Raw genomic sequence first — 12,936 nt, 5'->3', positions numbered from 1 at the left:
ATAATTTTCAAAATTATGACAACATGCGACTAAATAATGCGTAATTAGGAGGGCAAAGAACTTCACTTCATTTAAATTATTTATCAGAATATTCTATTATTTATTCACACTTCTTCACCATCCCAGATTTATAGCTGAATAGAAGAATATAGAATGCTCGCACCTATAGTAGATTCACATCAACCGTGCATTTGATGTCTAGGCCAGTCCCTTACAACGTTCCTGATTGGCAGTTGATAAACCAGTCACAGGGCTAGGAACTCTGTCTCTCTCGAGAGTTCACATGGGTAGGATCTATATGCCACCTCTCCTCAGAGATACGTCTTTCAGGAGAGGTGGAACATACATCCTGCCTATGTGAACTCTCGAGAGAGAATGAGTTTCCAGCCTGTGACTGGCTTATCAACTGTCAATCAGGAGCGTCGTAAGGGACTGGCCTAGACATCAAATGCACGGTTGATGTGAATCTACTATAGTACGTTCGGCAGCGCTATCTGTTCAGAAAGTTGTGCACCATGGCAGGAGTGGGCTCACCGTTGAAGCAATTAATTTTCGTTCAAAGCGGGGGTTTTAATGTATCCCGAAACTCTTAAAAAACAATTATCATGCTTTCCCCATATCATTTCTAGTGACGTCTTAGCCAGTTTCCACCGACCCTTTACAGATTAACGAAGCCGACACACATAATAGAATACTATCCCCAAGACAGCTTTCCTTAGATTTACCTAAATGATGATTATCACACTAGACTAATACTTACCCTTTATAGACAACCAATCTCTTTGCAGATAGTGATAGAATAAAGGTTCCTTTGCAGACTTAGATCATCTTCCACTAAGAAAAGAAAAGAAGTAAAAAGAGAGAGAGAAAAAAAAACACAGATCGTGATTTTTCCAAGTACTTTTTGGTGTTCCAAATAAAAAACTTGTCAAATCTCTCTTGACTCGATGATTAGTGTTCGACAGGAATTTAGGATACACATCATATCTGCCATTACACTTTCAGATCAAAGTGTCAATATATATATATATATATATATATATATATATAGATATAATATATATATATATATATATATATACATATAAGTCAACTTCTATACAGATCCCTTATTCAGTAGTCGATGTCTTTGTGTATTTGTACAGTCAGTCCCCTGACCCTTTCGTCAGACTATTAATTAAATAGTTCTTGCATATATACATATACTATACTTTACTGTGATTACGTGGTAATGGAGTATTAATCTTAATATTCCCCTCCCTCCCCCCAAAAAAATAGTGTGGTTGATAAAATATTTGCCTTTTGAAATATCATCAGTAGTGTTCTCATTGCATTTGAAATACTGTAGGGAAGTGAGTGTAGGGTAGCAATTCAATAAATGCTCAATGATACGTAAAAGTAACCTTACTAAAGTATCTTATTTTGGATGGTCTAGTAGCGTAAAGGCTTATTAGCGCTAGGCGCTGTTGTAAGTGCGAAAGAAACGGTCTGACACTAAGCGCTGTCAAAATCTGAAAAGACGCAGCCGCTTCAATACCAAGGCAAACGAATGAGCCTATTTCGAAAGGCTAATGAGCGTGGCCATGGGACTAACAAACTCATCCCAAAATACCAGTGCTTAGGAAATTCCAGCTGACCTTAGGAATCCGGTGTGACAGGCCCAGGGTAACCCCGAGGGCCGCAAATCCCGGAGTGAGTGTACGAACTGCTCAGAAACACAAGGCCTCCCTTCTAATGCATCTGGAGAAATGCCAAGGTTCGTTACTTCCGCCAAAATATGAAAGAGCTTCTCTGTGTTTCTAGGTTAGTATATAGGGAAAAGAAGAGTAATGAAAAATATCTTTTTGAAACGTAACAACTTAATATTGCCTTCTATAGATAAGGAGCCTTCTAGTTTGTTAATGCTGTCAGGTTAGGATTTGCTGCATTTAGACACTAACATCTACTAACTCCCCGTGTCTGTTGCCATCAGAAATCATCAATGTTAACGCTTGATGAAGTTGATAATATAGCAATTGGCTTCCCCTATGACTGCAGCATCTGTTCTGTATTGTATTTATTTAAATATCTGCCCATATTACTGTAACGGCTGCAGTCGTCATGTAGAAAAAAAAATCATTACGAAAAAAAATTGCAGGTCGAATCTTTGTAGCCTAAAGAACTGTTCCAATATTTCTAGGCGTGAGGGAAAAAAAACTTCATATTAAAGTCCTAACTGTAACATTAGAACATATCTGGCAACTACACTTTCTTTCACAATTTCTAGACTTATTTGACCAGCCTGATGTAAAGAAAGTGTGGTAATTTAAGTGGTGAAAACGAACGTGATCACCAAAACTGAAGAGAACGGTACCTGTTATTAGTCTAGAAGATAGTCCAGCTTAGAGAGTTTCCTCGGAAGGATGCGCTCGCTTTCAATTTCTTGTAGCCCTGTAAGTGACAAATTGAAACAAATCGTCAGAGAAGGTGAAGGCCGGTTCACATCATGAAAGGCTCAAAAAATTGCATTTATAATTTAGCCATAATAAATCGACGAAGCACTGAAATAAGTTAGTCTTCCATTTCAAAGATGAAAACGCACAACCATTTGTTATATTCTGAAGATACGTTTTATATTATTTCCATTTATATAAGAGAGATTAGTGTGGGTCAATTAGGCAGGTTTTCTTGCAGGTGAGTGGTAAAAAGGTGTGGAAAAACCCAAGAGCATTTTGTGAGCCAAGAAGCTTGGTATGAATAGCGACAGAAAAGAAAAACTTATTACAGATTAAGAGAACGACATAACTAAAGGGAATTTCTGTGGCTTTCATTCCATATTGCTGCAAAGCAAGTGACTGAAAAAGTGGTTTTATTCTTCACCTTGAAGAAACATAAAACTGACTTAGTTTAAATTTCGGCTTTGTTGCCTCATGCTGTTGAAAGTGACGTGTCCCAAGTATCAATAGGATTGTAAGCTTGTTGTACAGTATTTTTTTATAACGAAATGTCATAATGTAGAACCTACTTGGCCTGTGCATGCAGAGACGCAAGATGACGTGCCGTGGGTTAAAACCCAAATGCTGTGAGAAATCTAGGTAGACCACGCTGGTTAAGCAAACTTGGAAGGATATGATAAGTTCTTCGTGTATCCTTTGAATTTCATTTCTAATACAAAGGCATTTCCTCTTATTCAAGTCATCTAGACCTTGATCTAGAATTTCTAGTGACTCGGAATTTGGTGGGTATCGTCAAAAGTGCTGATTTATCTTCTCTGATACTGTACCTACAGTACGCTGATTGTGCCACGTGGAAGTTTGAGGTAACCGCATGTAATAACCCACAGTGATGTGATGTATTCGTTTCAATTGTGTGCCATACTTCTGATAGTTTAATTCTTCAATTCTTATCTCTAAGGTTTTCATTGGTAAGTTTCAAAAAATCATAATCATGTGGATGTAAATATTTTGTATTCTGTCACTGTCTGTGTGCCATATGCGATCTAATTGCTTGGGCAGTTCTGTTTTCATTGATAAGGAAATTGAACTTGATGCCAAATTACCATATCATGTAATTAAGTATCAGGGTCAAAAACGTATTGGGTATAGTTTGCAAGTTAAGGCTCTCCTTAAGATGTGCATGAACAGTTGGTTATAATATTGTGTGCAAATTTACCACTGTAATATTTTCAAAGCTATTATTTCTTATTATATTACCTCTTTTAGTAAACATGATTAAAAAGTTTAAAAGACAGCCTTTGTTAATTTCGTGTTTTAGTTGTAATTCCTATTCAACATGATAGCTACCTCTGCTTATGAGTCCTATATGAAAAACTCGCCAGCCGCCTACCAGTCACCTTACACATGCTCTTTTACACTACCGCACACATCCATACGCGCGCGCACAAACACAAACACATGCAACCTTCAAATATGTGGCGTGGCAATTATATTTCTTCATGAGTTGGCCCTGCACTTCTGCTTTTCAACAATTTTCATTTTTATACAGTTGGGCTTAGGAATTCTACATATATCAGTCTTAACTAAACAAGTGCATCTTGGGTATTTTAAGTTGCATTCGTCAAACCCACAACTTCTGCTATTCTTCAGAAAATATGATAGTGCCAATATCACGAAATCTATAAAAATCTGAGCTTGCCGTACTAGACCTGCCAAAGTTCTGTTGTCTATGAGTGTAAGTCTAATTTGCAGTTGCTTTTCAGGGCAGTTTTGCATCGGAAACATTAGTATATGGTTTCTGTCATCGCGTCCAGTTTTCTTCTTGTCAATGGCAGAGGTTGTTCCCGTCAGATGAGCGCTTTTACAGCTTTTGTTTCCCACAAAACCAAAGAACGTTGCTTTTTATAATCTATAAGGGAAATTCTGCTTGAATTCATTATAAGGTAATTTGCATGTTGTCTCATCATTAACAGTTAACAATGTCAGTATCCACTTTTTCTGTGATGAGATGGTAAATTTTCAGTCATATATTATAATGAAAGACGAAGAGTTTTGTAAGAGCATTAATTAAGGGTTAATATATCTTAAGACGTGCTATCTTTTAAGGAATCTTTTAAGGACCGATGTAACGTGAGCGTTTGTAAAAATGAAATATTACTGAACTGTAGTACCTTAAAATACAGTATTCTACAAGTCTTCAGAAATGTGGTTTTCAGCTGCTTTTGTCTCTGCCCCGTTACTTGCATTTAATTCTTTAATAGTAAATTCATGCTCAGTAATAACAATTTTCTTCTGCTCTGATTTTCGTTTTATAAAAAAACTGGAAGAAAAAAACCATCATTATCACGTCATATTTGTTTTGTGAACGATGAACCCCACTGAGGATTGTCATGTATATCAATAAATTTATTTAGTGTTTTTACTCTGTCTTTTCTTTAGCATTCCTGACAATAAATTATCTCTATAAAAAAAAAAGGAAGACGGGTGGGTATTAGCCCGGGCCTCATCGGCATACCTCTTGGAGGAATAATAGTTATTCCTACAAGGCATACCTAAGCGTCAACTCAGAGTTGCTTGTAATAACATGGCGGAAGCTCAATGGGACGCTGTATTTAGTAACAGCCACTCGGGGATTAAAGATATCTTTTATTAATGTGAATAGAAATATACATAAATTGGCATATATAATACTTGGTTAATACCAACCCGGTGACCCTGGGCTAGGCTTTTCAACTGTTAAAGGAGAACTCCTATTATGTGGATCATTGAACTAATCAACAAGCATTATGGTTTTAATTCTGGTGCTGGCCATAAAAATAACAATAATAATTATTAATGTACAACCTAAACTAAATTAGAATTAAAACTGGCTTGACTAAAATTCTCAAACCAATTCACAAACATTTCAACCTGTGAGGTATTGTTAATTTGGTCGTAAGTGCTCGTTCCCTGACTAGACATGAAAAAAACCACAACCAACTTTGTACCCCACCTACTAACATAAATCTTGGTACTGTCATGAGTCCTGATAATGTAGTCAGTACAGATGTACTTAGTTTGAGAATGGATGATATATTAGAAGAGAATTTGCCCAGATGACGACCACGGGAAAAAAGGCGACGTGGGAAGAAAAGCTGCGTTTTTTTTTTTTTTTTTTTTTTTTTTTTTTTTTTAAATGAGAGTTTGATGAAACGAGCGTTTGTGTGTTTGTGTGTCATCAAAACATCTCAAAATTTATACAAGATAACTTTAAGAAACTAGGTCAATTTCACGTACAGTGATGCTCAAATCTCATGCGACATGACTCCATAGTATTTCGTTCAAAATTCATTAACTGGCAACTAGCATGCTCCATATTTATCTATTATTTCAATGCGGAAACGCGATTATTGCATACAGTAAGGCCGTATCATATATTTCAAAACTGTAAGAAAATGTCGCGTGTCGCAAATTTCTGAAAAAACTCTTTCGAGACATTTTCAAAACTTTCGTTCACATATCGCTGAAGCATTTGACCAAAATGAAGTCGTCATCAAGCACCAATTCAAATGTCAAATAAAAAAAAAACTGTCATAACATTAATAGTGCCTCCAAAGCAAGCATAAAATTTGAAATAGTCCTATTTGATTGCTTTTACACCTCAATGCTGAAAAAATTTAAATACGTATATACAAAAGTAGAATGCGCCCACCAATATCAACGTGTGAGGGGAGAGTGTGTGACATATCATTAGTAACATGAGTAGGTCTACACTAAGTAGCGACAATGAAATTATCTTGAAAATATTTACTTTATATGTATTAGTGGAATATTTGGATTTTCGTACATAATTATTTGTTATAATTCTTAAATATTTAAAAAAAAAATTATGGCATACTAGCAAATATTCGCCTATGCAATTATTCTTTTGTCAAAGCCAAGATATTGTCCCTAGGCCTACGTGTTAGATTTCTTTACTTTACACTTAACAGTCACATCTCTTTATTAACAATTTCTGGCCAGTAAGCAAATGAGGTTATCTACACATTCTTGCACTTCAAGTTACCTTATGAAAGAATAAATTATATATAAATCAAAAGCGAGCAGAAGGACTTTTAAGAATGTAATATTCTAAACCAGTTGAAAAATAAGTGTTCCATTCGCCTTAATATAATACTTGTGATATTTCGATTAATAGCAATCTTCTCCATATAATCAAAATCATCATCATCTTTTATTCCTCAAAGAACAGGTAATCTTTACAAATAAAAACATTAGTAACAGATTACATTTCAGAAGGTTTAGAATTTTTTTTATGCCTATAAATCATTTTGCAACATACAGGCAGCTTACACACAGCCTAAAACTACAACATTCAAAGAAAACTGGTTATAATTCATATTCCTTCCGTATTCCTCAAAGAACAGGCAATCTCTACAAATAAATTAATTAGTAACAGATTACATCTCAGAAGGCTTACATGATTTCTTTAGGCCTATGAAACATTTTGCAACATTCAAAGAAAACTGGATGTAATTCGTATTCCTACTTTGAAAATGTTGTTATGACTGTTAAGCTTATTAGGTCTACTGTCATAATGCTGCAGACGTGGTTATGTTGACCAGTCCGAGGAGCATGTTAAGTGTGCTTTCACTGATGGCACTGCTAACCTAATCACACCGCACTTTGAACTAAGCAACGTAAAAAACAAAAAAACAAAAATCAGTTCAAATTGCACAGATTACGAATCATACCAATGCAAAAAGGGATCATATTTACATAACCATAAGGAAAATAGGGCTAGCTGTGAATCCGCAAACTTGTCGACATGTATGTTATTAGAAAAAAAAAAAAAAAGTGTAACACTACTTGGCAATGTCACGTTGAGTCTGAGAATCTGAACGATGCAAAAAGAATCATGTCGCATGAGATTTGAGCACCACTGTACAAGCTAATCATTCCCAGACCACGAGATGAATGTATAAGCTAACCAAGAACCACTTTAATGAGTGGGTCCAGCCGCTAACTTAAAGTTAAAACAAGTTCTGCTCTCACGTTCTCGAGATGTTCGGCTCAAACAAAATAAAAAAAATTAACGGTCAATTCGATGCATTATCGCTAGAAAAGTTGCATACGTACCTATAATTTTCATCAATGTTCCCCTGCCAGTACTTTGGCTACTTTATAATTGTATTTATGTAATCACAAACTATTTTGATGATTCATTTAACTACTACAAAATTATATTGCTCTTGCAGTCGCAGACTTTAATATCGACTACATCACAATTGCTATATACTTAGATATAAAGTTTCATTAATAAAATTCTTACAAAAATGTCACTCTTAATCAGTTCTTTGTGCCTGTAGTATAATCAAGTCTATGATCCTCTGATGGTGACGCCATGTCATTAGAGTATTAATATTTAGGTTATAATTTTTCAAGTCGTGTGTGTTCTCTACGACATCATTAGTATCAATGAATTCTTAAAACAATATATGTACAGTGTGTAATTCAAATGAATATTAATAATTAATGCATGGGTCTTTAAATTTCCTTGTTAAATTTTGTTTACGCTATCGGTCTGTGGAACATCCGGGTCAAGTTTTCGATAGCATACCTAAAACTATATTTTTTATAGCTGTTCCCGTTACCTCGACAAGTCGACATTCGAAACAAACATATTTTCTTGTTTCGAGTAGGCCTAGTATCAAATGACAAATTACCGATGTGAGTCCTAGCTAAACCAACATATATAAAACTACAGAACCTATGTGGAACCGTAGTCCACGCTAATTGTGACACTAGGCCTAACCCATGTTCATGCTATATATGACACGGCCTAGTTATTTTCGTGACAATGCATATTTTCCAAACATCTACGTATTCAACTAACCAGGTCCAAAGGGGAACAGGCTTATTCGGACCTTTATCCAGGCTTATTCGGACCTTCATATGATTAGCCGATTTTTCTATGCAGTTTTACCTCCTGAACAAGAATTTTAAGTAATATTTATTCGGACGACTATAATTAACCCCCAGGGACTCGTACTAAACACGGCGAAATACATTTGACGCCCCAATTCCTGGTGGCTTTCGTATTCGCGGGGACGAACGATACGGAATGCTTATATAGAAATAGGCTACCCATTGCTATAATATAAAATTATTAGTATGGGTCCGAATCAGCCTAGCAAACGGTCCGAATCAGCCAAGATTAAGGTCCGAATCTGGTCCGAATAAGCCTGCATCCGTCCAAAGTACCGTAACTCATGAAATTATAATAAATCAATTCATCCAATCACGACCTATCCTTGCACAGAAGCTAGCCTATTCCTTACCTTGCGGTTGGGTGATCCAAAGATAGGCCCAAAGGACAACACATTTCCTCTTGTCTCATTCCCATTCTTAGTAATCTGCTCTCTCAGCCAAGTTTTGTCTTGTGGAGAGGGACATTTATCAGTGGAAGCGATGACTAGAGTAGTTTTACACCCGTCACATAAAACTTATGGCACGAACAGTTACGCACGGCAGCCAAGAGCCAGCCATAGTTACACTGGCCTTGTACTGAATACTAAAACAATTTGTGAAAACGGGAAGTTTTGGCCAGTGTCGAAGAACATAAGGAACAACGCTCTTCTCAAGAATAACCATGCACTTGAGCATTAGTAACATTTTTATTAACTTAATCCATATATTTTTCATAAAAAACACAAAAATTACCATTTATCCAATTCTGATATTGAATTAAATGTCAGATAGAATGTCAAGTAGCCTATAGCATTATCTAAATCCTAAGGCCTGTCCACACGAGCGGGCCTGACTGGCGTGCTCCGGGGTTGACGGGCAAATTCTGGCGGACTTACCCGACCAGGGTTGCCGCGAAGTCCGCACATCACCGAGAAACTACCTCCGCACCGGGAGTTGTAGTGTTAATTGCCAATAAGCACTTGTTATTTTTACTACCACTAACCTAGGAACTAAATAGTCACCCTGCTTATATTATATTAACCCGTATCTTTACCAGTATATGAGTTGGGTTTACTAATTAAACCTTTTTAGGGTTAGAGTTTCCCCTTTCCGAAATTCAGTTGCTTCATATCTTCTGAAACATTCCATACTTTAATGATAGTCAACAAAATTTAGAATCCACGGTCCAAATATAACAGGTCAGCCAGACAGCTCCCTAATTTTAAGCCTCTTCTGCGCACCTACGTCATCTGAGGGAGCGTGGTGGTGAGAATTAAGACCGTAGGTCTAACACACACCGTCAAGAGACCTTTTATACTTTTTAATTTTTTTTTAGAACAGAATGTTTTTGAAAATATGATCTTTCAAGTGTCAAAAGAATGTAAATAAAACAACATTTGCCTTTTGAAAATATTTGATCAAGTTACCGAAATTCAGTTGCTTCATATCTTCTGAAACATTACGTAACTTTAATGATAGTCAAATTTAGAATCGAACGAGACACGCGGACAGTGTTCAGCCTTGGAGCTGATTTATTACATTCGATATATATATATATATATATATATATATATATATATATATATATATATATATATATATATATATATATATATATATATATATATATATATATATATATATATATATATATATATATATATATATATATATATATATATATATATATATAATGTATGTGTGTGTGTATAATTACTGTTTTATAGTTCTGAATGTTATATATGATTTTGATGCGTAAATTAGGCCCACAAAGTGAACACGGGCAAGTAAATTTATTTATAAAGTTTTCAGCTAAAAGTGGGAATTAAAAAAAAAAACTGCACTGAAATGTATTTCTTTACTAAAAACGGTTGCTTTTCATTCATTACTTTTGCGTTCCCCACAGAGTAAGTTAAGCTATATAAATCCTTCGATATTTCATAAGTAGTTTATTCCTTCTTTTCTTTTTTAAGCCACATTCATCACTTTAGGTAACATGCTGTATGTTAAATCAAAACGTTTGCTGAAGTAATAATAATAATAAACAACCTAATATATAACGTAGGTCTAGGCTTAAAATCAATGGCCATAAGCATTATAAACAGACAAAAACGATATGAAACGTAGGTCTATATGCCCCCTTTTATGATACGGATATTTTGAAATGAGATATTTCCCCAAGAGAATGGACAGCACATTATGCATGATTTATGGTATACATGTGGCAATCCTAAGCCAAACGAATGCCCTATTTGGGGCTATGAGTTTCAAAAAATTTGGAAAAGAGCACATCATAATTGGTCCTTTTTTTATCAATAAGCTACATTAATACAAAGAAAATCCACGATTATAATACACCACTTCATAGCATACTGATATCAAAACTTATTCGGTTATAATCAGTTGAATAACTTCAACTAATGTAATTGCCTAATACATATTTGCAGTTGTTTTCTAAATAAATAAATAAATAAAAACTCATTAAACATGACTAAGTTTACAATAATGTAAGTCAGTCTTCACCCTAAGATTAATTCCCAAATTAACCAAATTTTACTACTATATATATATATATATATATATATATATATATATATATATATATATATATATATATATATACTATAATTCAAAGGCAAATTGAAGATAGCTGGACCTAAAGAATGAATGCATTGCAAGACATCACTTTTGGGTTATGTTATCTGCTGTTTGTTCAAAAATCGGTTCTTGACAATCGTATGATCGTACCTATCTGATATTGGTGCATGAACACTCGAGACTAGTGAAAATGGTTCATTTTTCAAAAATATTAGTATTTCCAGAAAATATATATAATTTCAATCATTTTTATTAATGTAAAAAAGTTTTAAAAGCATAAATATATATGCGGACCTACAGCGCCGCATACATTTGAGGAGGTGCAGTCCGCAGCTCTGCATTCCAATGACTCCCCCTCGAATCTTCTCCGCACTTTTGGTCGTTTCTCCGCGCTTTGGCAACACTGTACCCGACCGACATACCCGTGAATGTTGTCCACACGGGTGAGCGATGGAGAGGTGGGCGCGCACGACGATGCCAGTAGTGTCACTAGTGTGTTCAGTGCAGGGTTGCCGCGAAGTCCGCGCAACACCAAGAAACTATCTCCGCACCGGGACGTGTAGTGTTAATTGCCACTTCCTAGCATACTTATATCGAAACTTATTCGATTATAATCAGAATTAATATATTTTCATATATGCTTAACCGAAGGGGAATTTTTTCTCGATAATAGATTTGCCTGGACCAGGGCTGCGAACCTATGGATCCTTTCAAACCCAGGAACGTCAGTTGAAGCTTTCACTACTACACCACCGCGGGAGGCTAAAAGTTCATGTCGCCTCTCACCCTCATATACCTTTTGCGCGCAGGTAATTAGTTGGTTTGGAGACAACATCAACCCACCTCGACTCCGGTAGTGTTTGTAGTGCTTTTGACAGCACGTAGCCAATCTATAAGTCATATCACATTTCCGTGATTCATATACATATATCGAGCTACAATGTCCTTTAATATCTAATTCGCTCTACCTCAGAATTAATATATTTTCATATATGCTTAACTGAAGGGGAATTTTTTCTCGATAAATAGATTTGCCTGGACCAGGGCGCGAACCTATGGATCCTTTTCAAACCCAGGAACGTCAGTGAAGCTTTACCTACTACAACCACCGCGAGAGGCTAAAAGTTCATGTGATATGACTTATAGATTGGCTACGTGCTGTCAAAAGCACTACAAAACACTACCGGAGTCGAGGTGGGTTGATGTTGTCTCCAAAACCAACTAATTACCTGCGCGCGAAAGGTATATGAGGGTGAGAGGCGACATGAACTTTCAGCCTCTCGCGGTGGTGTAGTAGGTAAAGCTTCACTGACGTTCCTGGGTTTGAAAGGATCCATAGGTTCGCGCCCTGGTCCAGGCAAATCTATTTATCGAGAAAAAATTCCCCTTCGGTTAAGCATATATGAAAATATATTAATTTCTGAGGTAGACGAATTAGTGTTAAAGGGACATTGTAGCTCGATATATGTATATGAATCACGGAAATGTGATATGACTTATAGATTGGCTACGTGCTGTCAAAAGCACTACAAACACTACCGGAGTCGAGGTGGGTTGATGTTGTCTCCAAACCAACTAATTACCTGCGCGCAAAAAGGCAAAAGGGTATATTGAGGGTGAGAGGCGACATGAACTTTTAGCCTCTCGCGGTGGTGTAGTAGGTAAAGCTTCACTGACGTTTCCTGGTTTGAAAGGATCCATAGGTTCGCGCCCTGGTCCAGGCAAAATCTATATCGCCGGGGAAAAAATTCCCCTTCGGTTAAGCATATATGAAAATATATTAATTCTGAGGTAGAGCGAATTAGATATTAAAGGTTTGGACATTGTATGCTCGATATATAATATATATATATATTATGTATATATAATATATACAGGCGGGGGGGGTCCCCATATACGACGGTTAGGGCTTACGGACCGTTCCGAGGTTACGACGCTTTTATTAAATATTCAA

At 36.1% G+C, this 12,936-nt stretch overlaps 1 long non-coding RNA gene across 1 annotated transcript in view; it reads right to left on the bottom strand.

The window, feature by feature from the left end:
• Nucleotides 1–9,279, bottom strand: part of LOC135200293 (uncharacterized) — a 40,697-nt gene extending 31,418 nt beyond the window's left edge. Inside the window, exons 1-2 of the long non-coding RNA XR_010311249.1 lie at nucleotides 8,756–9,279; nucleotides 2,354–2,430 (exon numbers count right to left, since the gene is read on the bottom strand). This is a non-coding gene — a long non-coding RNA (uncharacterized LOC135200293). The remainder of the gene's footprint in view (nucleotides 1–2,353; nucleotides 2,431–8,755) is intronic.
• Between the last annotated feature and the right edge of the window lie 3,657 nt (nucleotides 9,280–12,936).

Source organism: Macrobrachium nipponense, chromosome 26, assembly GCF_015104395.2.
Source record: "Macrobrachium nipponense isolate FS-2020 chromosome 26, ASM1510439v2, whole genome shotgun sequence".
Taxonomy (NCBI): Eukaryota; Metazoa; Arthropoda; class Malacostraca; order Decapoda; family Palaemonidae; genus Macrobrachium; species Macrobrachium nipponense.
This window is presented reverse-complemented; position numbering and strand designations above follow the sequence as displayed.